Below are 14456 nucleotides of genomic sequence, written 5' to 3' on the forward strand. Positions count from 1 at the left end.
TTTTGACAAAAAATTGAGCTTGTTTACTATCTGAGTTATTTATTATTCAACGATTTGACAAAAAACAGGTGCTGGTCTGCCTGAGAGGGGCGACCAAAGTAAGATTGCGTTCTATTTTTGAATATCGACCGTTTTTTCCCATTATGACTTCAGAAGCAATCAGATCTCAACTAAGGAAAGAAAAATTTCAGCGAAAACGTGGCATAATCCAAATGGGTTCCAAGATCCAGCTTGAATTGGGTTCGAAATACCAAAGTTTCTATGCATTTTCGGCTTATCTTGGGCAGCAGAGTTCAAATATTGAGAGTGTTGGGAGATTTGAATAAAGATTTAGTAGAAGAAGCAGTCAAAAAGGGTAGTATAGGTCCCTGGGCAAAAAGGTAGATTGGTACCCAAGATGGAGTATAAAATCTGGGAAACACCTGCTGAACCAACAGCTCTACTGTTATTAACTATACTGATTATAGGTAGACACCTTAAGTAATTTTAAAAATTTATTATTTCTCAAGCATCATTCCCAAAAATGTTATTTATTTTCTTTAGTCAAAAAACTTAATTCAACTTTTTTTTTGACAGCTCATTGTCGACTCAATTTCCACGGTTGCTCTACCTGCTCCGTGACTGTCACTACGCTACCAACAGGTAGGCTAACCACACACTTCGTGGTGAATTATATTGCTTTGGTGCGGAGCTCGGACGAATCCTCGTTAAGCTCACGCTTCCACCCTACCCACTCCCAGCTGATACTGGCCTTCAGCGATAAATCCGACTCCTAGCCCTTCAACTTTAGGAGCGCAGATCAAATCACACGCGTCGTGCGCTCTTTTTACCCGAAACCTGAGCTCCGGCGACAAAAGGCTTTAACCTGGATACGGAGACGTTCTTAGGGCTGCCATCGACGTCAAGCCTAAAGAAGTGCTCTTCTCTCTTCGGCATTTCACATGGACTCTCATATGGTGGTTGCAAGGGCCTCCGGGAAGCATCCATGCGAACCAAGACGTGTGTGCAGACTTCCAGGTTCCTGGGGATGTTAGCCCTTGTCGAAGAATGACGGGATGGCCACGGTGTTCCAGAGCAAACGCAAAAGCTCAGTGGTGGAAAAGGCTGACCTGGTATTGAACACAGAATCGCTGGGAAGTCTTTCTCCGTATACTAACTTGACGGAACTGGTGGCAAACAGGACTTGCGACCACGAAGAGTCATCGTGTGCCATTATAGCGGCCTTCAGTGTCCTGTGTCAGCGTTCCAGCATCCTATAGAATTGCGGGTGCTACGCAATCGTCCGGTGGCATTTGAAGCCCAGGAGTTTGCCCAACTCAAGGTAGACTTGAACTGCATTGCCTGGTCAGTAACGACTTCGGCCGGAACTTCAAAGCGTGGACAAAGTACCTCGGCACACGATTGTAAGGCAATACTTGAAGCCCTGCGAATATCGCAAGGGACGGTGACTTTGCACTTCTGGCACGCGATGCACTGTCTGGCCCAACACTAGAATGGCCCCGTCGATAGAAAACACGCTTCAGATATACAAATTGATCCAGAGCTATTTGGCCAAACTTTATGACCTGGCAGACTACCTGAGTGTAGTTATGCGGTGTTTACAACGATTAATTATTTGAAATAATAAAAAACTTGTTTCTTTTTCCTTGGTGTAGATAATTATTCTTACAAATTCCGATATTTCGGGAACCACTTGTTTCCTTCATCAGTGCTAACAACTCTCTCAGGGAGCGAATGGTTCCCGAATTATCGGTATTTGCAAGAATAAATATCTACACCAACGAAAATGAATCTGGCAGACTGCGCTTTCTACCCCAAAATCCCCTGAAAACTTCATTCGGTGCAGCAGGGGACATTTTGTGCGATCATGTGTCGCTCTAATAATAGCTATTAGTTTCCCCGGAATTCCCCTCCAACGTAGAGCACGACAGAAACACTCCCTGTCAAAAGCTTTTTCGAAATCCATGAAGAACAGGTGAAGCGAAGATCTAAACTCTCCACACTGTTCCAAAATAATCCGTAGGGTGTTGATGTGGTCAATGCAGCAGGATCCCCAGCCGAAACCAGCGATTAACAGATCTGCAGTAACAGCACGTTGGTGGTCAAAGGGTAGTATAGGTCCCAGGGCGAAACGTGGATTGGTACCCACGATGGAGCATAAAACCTGGGAAATGCCTGCTGAATCAACACCAACAGCTCTACTACCAAACCCTATCTCCACCTCCACGCGGTGACCGCTGGGAACTCTTTCTTAACGAAAAGCTGCAGACGGAGAAGGATGAAGGCGAGTCTCCCGCGCCTAAAAACGGGACAAATTTTACCAACTGGTCCTCCAGTTTGAGTTGGGTAGGGCTGACAACCCTACATGGAAAACAACCTGTTACGAAGCCACAACCGAAGCCTCGGGCTGGACGGATTATACAATGACGAACCAGGCAACAACAACGGAATAACGATTTGCGCATTTTCTGATGGAACGTGTGCTCCCTGTACAGAGATGAAGCTGATGAGCAGTTAGCCGATACTCTGTCCCAATATAGGGCTGATGTAACAGCGCTACAAGAGATGCGTTGGACAGGGACCGATTTCCAGGAGAAGAGCCGCTACACCATATATTATAGCGGTCATTCAGTAAACCATGTGCTCGGAGTAGGTTTCTTAGTCAGCCAAAAAATGAAACCTGCTGTTGTCAGCTTTGAAAATATAAGCGAACGGCTATGCACTCTGCGCTTGCGAGGTAAGTTTAGAAATATAAGCCTCATAAACGTTCACGCCCCTACAGAGGAGACTGTAGAGTCAGAGAAAGATACCTTCTACGAGGCAGTTGACAGGACCCTTGAAGCCTGTCCCAAGTATGATATCAAAACCATACTTGGCGATTTCAACAGTCAAGTAAGGACGGAGACAGTATTCAGGCGATACGTTGGTTCCCATAGCTTACATAAAGACACCAATGATAACGGATTGCAACCAAATTGACCACATGCTAATTGAACGCCGCCACCTCTCAGCCTTGATGAATGTCAGAACATATAGGGGGGCCAATATAGACTCGGACCATTATCTCCTTGGCATGGTGCTCCGAGCTCGAATTACGACATCACCTACAATCCCCTCTGACAATCAGGTGAGAGTTAACACTGAAGCCATCCACAACACAGTCCTCCGCGACACCTATAAGAGGGAAATGGATGACCCAATAACCGCAGTCAACAGAGGACCTGGAGATGAAGCATCAACAAATGATCTTCACAACCACCTGAAGAACGTTATCATGGATACGGCCACAAACATACTTGGCCCCAGCTGCAAAAGGACTCGGAACGGTTGGTTTGACGATGAATGTAAGTTAGCAACGGAACGGAAGAATGCTGCATACCGAGTAATGTTGCATTCTCAAAGAACGCGGGCACGCGCTGAGACTTATCACGAACTCCGTCGAGCGAGATGCGACTTCACAGACGGAAAAAGGAAACCTGGGCGCGTAAGTTTTACCAACAAGTCAGCAGGATGAAGCCTTACACATCTCGATGCTCACCCTGCGGAGACAAAGAGGCAAATCTGATTTCCGACAGAATGGGCATATTGGAGCGATGGGTTGAGTACTTTGATGAGCTACTAAACAACCAGATCATCGGCGAGTTGGAGGTCCCGCCAACTGAAGACGACGGACAAATACTGGCACCACCAAGTTTAGGAGAAACAGTCCGTGCAATTCATTGGCTAAAAAATCATAAGTCGCCAGGAGCCGATGGAATTACAGCCGAATTGGTTAAATATGGAGGCGATCAGTTACACCAAGTGATTCATCAATTTGTGTTCAAGGTGTGGGAGAACGAATCAATGCCTGACGATTGGCAAAGAGGCATTATCTGTCTCATACATAAAAAGGGAGATATCACACAATGCAGCAATTATAGAGGTATCACGTTGTTGAGTACCATCTATAAGATATTCTTCGCTATCTTGCTAGGCCGGATAGCCCCACACGCCCAGAATATCATTGGTCCATACCAAAGAGGCTTCACTCCAGGCAAATCAGCAACAGATCAGATTTTCTCTGAGCGGCAAGCGATGGAAAAACTGTTGGAATATGGACAACAGTTGCACCATCTGTTCATCGACTTTAAAGCCGCCTATGATACCATAGCCAGGGTAAAACTGTACACCGCCATGAGAGAGTTTGGTATCCCGACGAAATTGATAAGACTGACTAGGCTGATCCTGATCAATATGCGAGGCCAGATAAAAGCAGCAGGATCACTCTCAAGACCATTCGATATCAACAATGGTCTACGACAAGGGGATGCTCTATAATGCGTCCTCTTTAACCTGGCTCTCGAGAAAGTGATCCGTGATGCTGAGGTAAATGCAAGAGGCACGATCCTCTTTAAGTCCACCCAACTACTGACCTATGCTGACGACATCGACATTATGAGAAGAACGACCCGAGACGTACAAACGGGGCGAGATCTTGGACTAGACATCAAAGAAGGCAAGGCAACGTCAGCACCAAAAACCAAACAACCAACAACACCAAACCGCACTTGTCAAACTGGAAGAATAAAGATAGGAGAGTACAACTTCTCCCTGAGAATATGTTCTCAGAGAGCCATCCCCGTTCTCATGGCACAAAGAATCTCCGGTTAAGCTTCGTGGTAAGAGTCATTTCATATGAGTCCTTCCAGATGAAACAGATATCGATCAGAATCATGGTGGTGGCACTTGAGTCAGAGAATAAACAAGTCCTGCCTGTGGGTTTGCGTAGATCAAGCTCTTCAGAAAGTGCACTGACTCGATCTATAACTATAACAACAAATTTTAATTTGTGGCAATGGAGTCGAGCCGCCACATAATAAATGTCTTGGGACGTGTCCTACTCGGAGCATTTGCGAAGCTGCATATAGTCCTTGTGAATATTGGGACTTTGGAACTCATACAGTTTCTGAGAAGGAGGGCTGGGCTGACCTATGCGAGTGCCACGTTATTTACGAGCATCGTTTGGCACATTAGTCAGCACTTTACTCATAGTGACCAAGAGGCAATCTGCATTAAGATCAAGGCGGAATCGAGTTTGAAAAAAGGTCCCACGGAATAGCAAATTGGCTGTTTGGATGGATGATGAAGGCTTTTGAAGAGGACATGTTTTCTGTGTCACTCGAGACCAATATATGTTTCCGTCAGCTTTTGGCTATTGAAAAGGTCACCCGGATTACCCTATAAATTACGAAACCACAAGGGCAATGCTCCCCAATTGCCAACCCCCAACTACTAATGGAGAATTAAAATCGTGATACTGTATGTTTTAGGGAAAGAAAAGTTTTTCAGAGGCTCAGAGAAAAACCCGGTAGCAACGGTCGAAAAGAAGTATTCAGACAATTGCAAGGCAGTGGAAATAAGGTCAGGTGAAGAACCAACAGCAACGGCTTCACGTAGTTATGTGAGGATGCCGATTTCAATCCTTGAGGGAATTTACGGAGTGGTAATGAAAAAGCTATGTAGACAAACATCACCTCAGATGGGTGAAAACATGAACGAAGTTTCTCTCTTTTTGGATGCGTTTTGTTATCAAAATTAATCTTCACCGTCGGGCCAATCATGGAGGGTGGATGGGCGTAGGAGTGTTCTCGGAGAATCCCATTATAGAACTGGCCCGACCCCTCGGAAAAATGACGACCATATTCCAGGCGGATATATATGCCATTTCATTGGCAGCAGAAGAATGTCTGCGACAAAAGTGGAGGGGTCGCACCATTCGAATAGCTTCCGACATTATCAGCACTAACTGGCAACGACATATCAAGCCAGTTGGTGTGGAGTGGTCATCAGGTGCTGCTGAATCCTGGCCGACTGAACGAAACATTCCTGATGTGGATGCCGGGGCATTCTAACATCGCCGGTAATGAGGAGGCTGACAGATTGACTCGCCGAAAGTTTGGATCCAATTGATGGGGCCAGAACCAGCTCTTGGAATGCGACCATCTATTGTCAAGTCTACTGTGAAGGGTGAAATTGCAAGGATTCACGCAGCCGAGTAGAGAAATTGGGACTCTTGCTGGCAAGCGAAAATCCTTGTGAAAGAGCCTAGGGCCACTAGAGCGGCATTTTTGTTGTCCCTTAAGAAGTGGGACATGAAAACCCTAGTAGGGCTTTTAACGGGACACTGCTCCTTAAACTGCCATATGGAAAAGATTGGGGTAGTGGTTCCGGCTATGTGCAGCCAATGTGAGGAGGAGGAGGAGACGGGACGGCCTTGCACTTTTTATGCAGCTGCCCGGCATCTTCAGATCTCAGACGAAGACACCTTAGCAAGGTTTTCTTCAATGAAGAATCTGCCCACTCTCTGCCTCTGGAGAATGCTCTCAGATTCGCTAAAGCCTGCGAACACCGTAGGCGGAATAGTATAATGGGCCTAACAATGGACTGAGTGCTCGGAGCTGCGGCTCCCCCCAGTAAACTAAACTAACTAACTATCAAAATTAAACTTTAATTAACGATGAATTCGTCCTCACCAGCTGTTATGTGGAGCAGAAAATACTCGTAGAAGAAACGATGTTCAATGGTATCAAAAACATAAATTACCATGACTAATCGAGTTCGATTCTCGAAAAAGTGTTACTTTTCGCAGTTGAGTTTTCCGATACTTTTTATAACTGAGTTTCGGTGGACATCGCTGCTCGTATCTTTTACTGGTGAGAATCGGTCCAATAGATTTGTATATAGTCTCGGACGGGATTTATTCAAGATTCAGTTTATTCACGAAGCTTGTTCAGCACAGAATTGTGGCTACAGTCGTTTCAGTTCGGTTTATCGCCGGTTAATTTGCAACATAAGGTAATTATCTATTTCATGAAACCTGAAATAAGTACGGGCAATCTTTAGGTGTACACCTCGACAATTTAATAACCCTGCAGGCGCCCATCCGTGAAAGTGTAAGTGATTTCAACCGATAACTGGTGTGCTGTGCGTTAATTGTGCATTAATAAAGATACAGGCATTTGCCATCCACTATAGTAGAACGTACTATAATTGTGCCTATTGGTTACCGGCTTCCCATGTTAAGTTCGGATCGCGACTACAGTAATCTGCATTAGTGCTGCTTCTGTATCATGTATAAGTGCTGACCTTCACGTTTCTTAACATGCGCATATCAAAATCGTATCGCGGTTTTTGACCTTCAGTAACCGTTGAAAGTTTAGATTATTGTCAATTCTGTTTGTAGGAACGATATTCCGTCTTGTTTGGACTCGAAAAGTAACGAAACTTGTTTGGGATAGATGCGACATTTTTGAATTATCAGAGTCGACATGTAAGTTTAGCATATGTTTGCGTATTGTTCTATTATGTATCCTGAATACTAATGTTAAGCATTTGCAACCACTTCGCAAGAAACCTGGGTACCATTTTGCTAGCAACAGTAATATCAACATTAGATAAAAACGCGATAATGAACCGGAACTACTAAAAACTAACCCCAGAAAATAAATACATTCGATAACTGGCATATATTCCTTTCATATATATTGTCAGATAGCAATATATTATCACTGCCAGCCCTTTATGCCTACACAAAATCAGCCTTACGTCAGAACCCCACGTTTCCATTCAGCGAAAAGGTTGTCTTGGAAATGGCAAAACATAATATAATACCTTTGAAAAACTAACAGGAAAATAGTAAGAAGCTCTCCATTCGTGTCGAGGCTAGCGTGCTCCATCAATTCCGACGATATTCTGGCTTATATCAGAAGCAAAGCCAACACAACTTTGTCACCTCTCTCATGTGTGAAGCTGACGAACGATGCGTAGCTTCCTTCAAAGTGACATATCCCCACAACTTCGATGCTATCGTCCAATCAAGCCTTATCAGAGGACTAAGCTTCGTGAAAATGTCCGGCCCGCCCGCATACGTCATCGAACTTAAATGGTTCCCACACCTTTACACTATTTTATCAAAATGTAAGGCGTCTAAGGACCAAACTGTCGCATTTTTAACTGACCGCCTTAAAAGAACGAAAAAGTTGACTGACGGTTTCGTCTTCGACTGCCTTAGCATTCCAACATCACGTCATCTGCATTTCTAAAACCTAGTTGAATGACAGGATTTTAGATTCCGACCTCCTCGAAGGTTACTCTGCCTTTCGTTGTGATAGAGACTGCGCTGCGCTTGGTAAGGCAACCGGCGGTAGTGCCGTAATAGTTGTTAAGTAACATCTTTTACGCCATTTTATCTGATCCTTCGTCCCCTACGCCCCCTCCTCTCCTAAGTGCTTGCGCTCTTACTCACTACTGAAATCCACAAAAAAAACTTTGTCAAAAACACACTGCGGGGAAGAAGTTCCTGTCTTCTAGAACCTATACTGACTTTCAAAACTTTTCGTCCTTCGATCAAATCTTTAATAGGTAAGTCCCGAATACGTAAGACCAGTATTGAAAACTCACTAAAGCGGGGAAACCTTCTGATCCCACATTCGCAACTCCCGCTGTCCTGCCCAGCTATCCCCTTCATCCATTAAATTCTCTGGCTACTCAGCTAACTCCCCCCAACTATCCTGTGATTTACTATGCCGCTACTTTTCCTCAGTTTATGTTCTCTTCCTTCCTCCCTTCCTTCCCTCCCTTCCCTCCCGTTATTGAATGTAGCCTACCTTGCATCGCCTACCATTCCCCTTCTAACCCCTCTCCTTGTCGGATGCCCCATTGGCAAACTTGATGCCAATGTCCACCCTGACTATAATGGTCTTCCAAGCCTCTTTTTGCTTAAAACTGGTGAGTCCATCTCCCTTCTCCCCTCCTTTATTTTCAACAAAAGTCTCGAAGAGAAAGGAAACTTTCATCATACCCATTCACAAAAGTGGCGATCGTACTGTTGCCGAAAATTACTGTCCAATTACCCTCCTCTCCTCCTATTCCAAAATCTTGGAAAGGTATGTCACCGACTGGTTCTCCGCCCACTTTGGCGACCACATAGTGAAAGATCGACATGGCTTTATAAAGCGTAGATCCACTGCCTCCAACTTGCTCAACTTTACTAACTTGGTCACCAAATTTCTACATTCGCGGCAAGAAGTGCATACACTGACTTTGCTGAAGCCTTCAACACTGTAAATCACAAGATACTTCTATCCAAACTCTCGTCTCCAAGCATTCTCATACCACTTGTTTTATGGCTTACCTTTTACCTTTCAAACCAATCCTGCTGCGTCGCTTTTGACAGCTGCACATCCTGCTCCTACTCTCTTTCCTCTGGCGTCCATCAGGGATTATTATTATTTATTATTTTTATTTTTTATCAAAGACTTCCCTCCCTCTTACTTGCCCTGTTTGCTCTATGCTGACGACGTTAAACTGCTTTCAGCTATATCGTCGCCTATGGACCGTGTTTCCCTTCAATCTAACCTAGACACTCTGGTTCGTTGGTGCTTTGCCAATGGTTTAGCGCTAAACGTCACAAACTGTCACTCTACTTGCTTAAATCCTCACTCAATTCCTTCTCCAGCGCTTTTAAAGGATATACTTTATCATACCTAAATTCCACTCAAGATCTCGCAGTCACTTTCGACAATAAGCTCCACTTCGACACCTATTGCCTTGAAGTCACTAATCGAGCAGCAAAATTGTCAGGCTTTATACTGCGCTCCTCCTCTGATTGTGACTCCATCCAACCTTATTTAGCCCCTTTCAATTCCTTCGTGAGGAATACCCTCGAGTACTGCTCCATGCTCTGGTCACCTTCCCGTAACTGTGATTGTCTTGCCCTTAATAATGTGCAACGTAAATTCACCCGTTCCCTCTTCTTCAAGATCTTTAAGAAAAACTTCTTCTTCTGGATTTATGCTCATTTTATAACTCTCCTCGGGTCTGTTGGACTGCTCCGCCTCTAGCAACCTGCGTCTTATAACGCACGTAACGCAGACATTTTCAACGTGTCCTTCGTAGAGCTCGAAGTCTACTACCATTCCCCGATTCCTAGGCTTTGCCGAAGGTACAACGGTACAAAGATGGCTGCCAAACTATACCTGGTTGTTGAATTTTCCTTCTTAAACCCACATTGGGCGCCATTATATAATTATGAAGCCCTCTAAAATAGTCCCTTCTAGCTACTGCTGAGATCTCTGAGAATCCCAAGTCCACTCTGATGATGGAATCTACACTTCCGTAATTTAGACCTACTAAAGAAACTATTTCGTCAACGGTGAGGTGGTCTTCCTCTAAAGGCTCCCTAACTGCATGATTCTGATTTTCCACCATATCGTGCCATTCCGAAAAATTTTTTTGCTCCTTGTACACGCGGTTTTTGGGGAGAGTTTGAGCCCCGGGTTGCATCCACAAATGTGTTTTGAAAGTTTCATCTCTTCTCGCATCAGAAAATTTGTAGTAATACCTTGCGCTACAAAAGTGAAAACCACTTGCTCACTCATTACTCTAATATAGATTGAATAGCAATAATATTGGTAGTTGGTACGGAAGTGCAGTGCGGAGACCCAAACGAAATTCATGGAAAAAATGGACTTCTGTCTCAGGCAGACAGACTACTGGCTAAAATCCCCACCTGAAGCGTTGAGGACTCTGACCCGGCTTATTTAGTATGGGAGCAAAACTTTGCCGATCCAGGGAGGCTCAGCTACACTGGGATCTCACCTATCCATCTCCATCTTTTTCACCTTAAGAATGCCTTGAATCTAACGTACCACTCGGCCTCAATTATGCTGTCCGGGGACGCAAGGCGCTCCCACCTTCTGCAGATGAAAAAGATGTAGCAAGCAACATCCATCACGTCTTTGCAATAAATGCAGGTGGGCGACCGTGATTTTCCGATTGTGTGCAGGTAAGATTAAAAATACCCAGGATTTTAGATTTCGAGCAACTGGGTTAGGTAATAGTCAACTTCACCGCGCTTTCGGTTGAACCGCGACCGAACATCTTTTATGAGGTGCGCGGTGCACCGACCTCTCGTTCTCTTTGCCAAGATTGCTGCCATGCGAACTATTTGCGCAAGGGACAGCTTCCTTATTTCCCTCGTCTTTTCTGAGATATATAAGCCCCCGCTCGGCAGCATGAAAAGCGATCGGAATAACTCCAGCGATCACCATTGCAGCTGGCTTCGAGGCAGTACGATAGGCAGACACAACTCACAGAGCCCCTCGCTTTGTATTTACTCTAGGCGCTTATAGTACATTTCCTTACGGAGGAAGTCGTCCCATACTACGGAACCGTAAATGGGAGGTTGGATAAGCTGCCTCGGACATTGGACATCAGAAACACTCTAGCCACAGCCTTGTCTGCGGTGTTGCGAATCTGCTCAAAGAGGCACGTCTTCGTGTCTATCATAATGCCGAAGTATTTAATCGCCGGCTTCGACAAGACCATGGTTTCATACACCTGAATAGAGAGGACTGTGGGAACTCTCTCCTGGGTCAGCACAATGACTTCGGTTTTCTCCACGGGTAAGGAGAATCTATGTTCAGCTCAAGCTCGGCTTGTATTTACATACGAGTGTCAATACTTCGCTGGGAATATTGTCCGGTCCTAGTGCTTTTTTGTTCTTCATGGACAGGATCGCCCTCTTTTATTCCTTTGTATGGAAGAGTGAGCATTCCTCAGTGCTCACTCCTTCATCGGCAGCTTCAGTCCGAATGGGGAGGACAAGTCCATCTTCGCTGCGATGGGCACCGAGTTTCCTGGTAACTAGCTTATACCCAAGGCTCCAAGGTTCTCCATTTACGTTTTTGATTAGCCCCTGCTAGCACCGTGCCTTCTGCTTGTTGATTTCATAGCGAAATTCTTTTTTCCCACTCTCCTACTCTGCGGATCTAAGCATCAGCTCGTCTTAGCCTCTTCCGCGCTGAGCAATACATCAGCGTCATATTGTAAAGGGGTATTGACTACCTGCTTGCAGCATTCGATCTATATGAGGAGCGAACGGTCCATGAGAAAACTCGCAAATCGTTATTCCGTTTTCGTTGACGGGTTCGTCATTGTGTTGTCAATCTAGTCTGATGCTTCCTTTGTGGCTTCGTAACTTTAGTTTTCCGTGTAGGTCCCGTTCTTAGACGCAGGAGACTCGCCTTCATCCTTCTCCGTCCGCCGCTTTTCGTTAAGAAAAAACTCCCAACGAGCGCTACGTGGGTGTGGAGATAGGGTTTGGTAGTAGAGCAGTTCGTGTTGATTCAGCAGACGTTTCCCAGGTTTTATGCTTCGTCGTAGGTACCAATGCACGTTTCGCATTGAGACCTATACTAGCCTTTGACAACCCTAGGTTTATTGCTGGTAGTAAAAATGCTGCTGGGCACAATCAAATCCAGGGAACAAAAACTAAAAAACTGAATAAGGCGAGGGAGATGCCATTACAAGTGCTGCGAATAAAGGAAAGAAGACCTACTTAAAGGAGTTAATTCCTACCGCCCCCCCCCCTTTTCCGTCCCTAGTAGAGCAATTCATCCTTTCCCGGAGAACATGCCGTGAAGAAAAAAGCTAGAAGACGCGCTGTACGCTGACGGCCAAATATGTGCAATGATTTTTCTCCATCAAAAATTTCGAACAATGCGCTGGGAGTTGAATTTGCTGCATATAGTCTTCTTGCTTATGTTACTGTCTTAGATACACAAAAGAATCCAAAAGAGATGTGCATCATACTTTCAAATATATATATATATATATATATATATGTACGTATATACAGGGTGCGTACGGTATTTGAGGACAACTTGAGAGTAAAACTAATTAGCTTTTAGTTTGAACATGAATGAATGAAACTTGACGAATTCTTTACACAGCATTAACTTATTATATATCGATAAACTCCTGGATCTGGGTCCGGAAACGATTACATGCCCGAATGGTATTAATTGCAGCCTTCAGAGAAGAAATAGTGTTATGAGGATATTTGTTGGTTTCACGCTCAACAACGCCCCATAAATAATAATCCAGAAGGTTAAGGTCTGGTGAGCTTGGCGGCCATAAGTTCGGTGTTATGTGATCATGGAAATTTTCAGCCATCCCATCTTGTGTCGCCATCGCTTTCTGTGAAGGAGCAGAGTCTTGTTGAAAGATGTATGGGCTTTCACTGCGGACACTATCAATCCAAGGTTTCCATAATATCTCTAGAACCTCAATGTATCCAGCAGAATTCACTCGAAGTCCTTGAGTGAAGTGGTGAGGTGGCATGACATGTCCTTTGTTGCTCACAACACCCAAAACCATAACAGTAGCTGGAAACTTTGTGTGCATGACAACAGGAACCTCTGTAGGATCGTAACAGAGCCATCTGTCATTTCTGCGGTTGGCCTTTTAGGCTTGGTCAAAAATTTGTTCATCAGAAAAAAACTATAACATCTCAGGCGCTTCAGGGTATTTAATTTTGTTAGGCGTTTTGATTGGATAACTCGCTGCTCCCGTGTTTGCTTCGACATAAACTATCGTCGTAAGGGCCCTCATTGATTTTGAAGGGTCCTTCAGATACGAAAGGTTTTGTATATTTCTTAGTACGTAGCACGTAATATATGCATATATTATGTGAGAATATCCACTTTCGGATGATATTGACATTCATAGTCTTGAATTTGCAAGGAAGCGACAACTTTGACGTATTATAACTTTGTTAGTAATAATGCGATTTTCACCAAACTTGGCGAGATCATACTCTATGTTTTATCCTATATTTCCTGGTGCTAGCATGAACTTAAGGGGGGGGGGGGTTGCAGCCAATTAATAACAATTATAGTAACATACTATTATTAACTTTATTTGTGTAGATATCAGTATGGAAGATATTTCGGAGCCCAGGCATCATATAGTGACAGCCTTCTGATTTTCTTCAGATTTTTCGGTTTTGTAATTTCTGAGAATGCCCTCCTTAAAGGAATGATAACTTTCAACTCCCTCGCACTCCCACCTTTTCAACAAATGTCAACACTAAGACCGGCTACGAAAAGTACTAACTGAGACCTTTAATTTGATACCCAACCCGAGCATATTTGATGAAAAAAAAATGTACACCCCCCTTTTGCGTGTATATGGACCCCCCCCCCTTAAATTCCTCGTAAAAGGATGTAACTCACAGTATGCGTGAGTGTTCACAGTTCCCAGCTTTCTACCAAATTTGGTGGCAATCGCTGTAACCATCTCCGAGAAAAATGGGTGTGACGGACAGACAGACAGACAGTAAACCGATTTTAATAAGGTTTTGTGTTTACACATGTTTCTTCATTTCTTGAGTTAAGCTGTAATTCTCCATGTCTTATCTGAAAAAGAGCAAAAGAACTAATGGTTTCGGGAAATTATAGCCACATATATGCAAGTCCTCAAATACCGTACGCACCCTGTACTAAAATATAGATATATACATAAATACATATGGTAAATTCGGATAGGTTCAATGTGCTTGACAAATATAATCCTATAGCTCCAATGTTTCACCAAATCACCAACAATGGTCAAACTTTTTTATCAAAACACCG

General features: G+C 44.2%; 1 protein-coding gene across 3 annotated transcripts in view; it reads left to right on the forward strand.

The window, feature by feature from the left end:
• Positions 1-6757: 6757 nt before the first annotated feature.
• LOC119661708 (serine protease inhibitor 28Dc-like) overlaps positions 6758-14456 on the forward strand; it is a 47813-nt gene continuing 40114 nt past the window's right edge. Inside the window, exons 1-2 of one of the 3 annotated variants that reach the window (XM_038071162.1) lie at positions 6758-6834; positions 7223-7309. The gene's annotated coding sequence lies outside the window, so the exon portion shown is untranslated. Of the gene's footprint in view, positions 7310-14456 lie in introns of all 3 variants that reach the window. The other 2 variants (XM_038071161.1, XM_038071163.1) reach the window with 2 other exon arrangements.

The sequence above is a fragment of the Hermetia illucens genome, chromosome 1 (genome assembly GCF_905115235.1).
Source record: "Hermetia illucens chromosome 1, iHerIll2.2.curated.20191125, whole genome shotgun sequence".
Classification (NCBI taxonomy): Eukaryota; Metazoa; Arthropoda; class Insecta; order Diptera; family Stratiomyidae; genus Hermetia; species Hermetia illucens.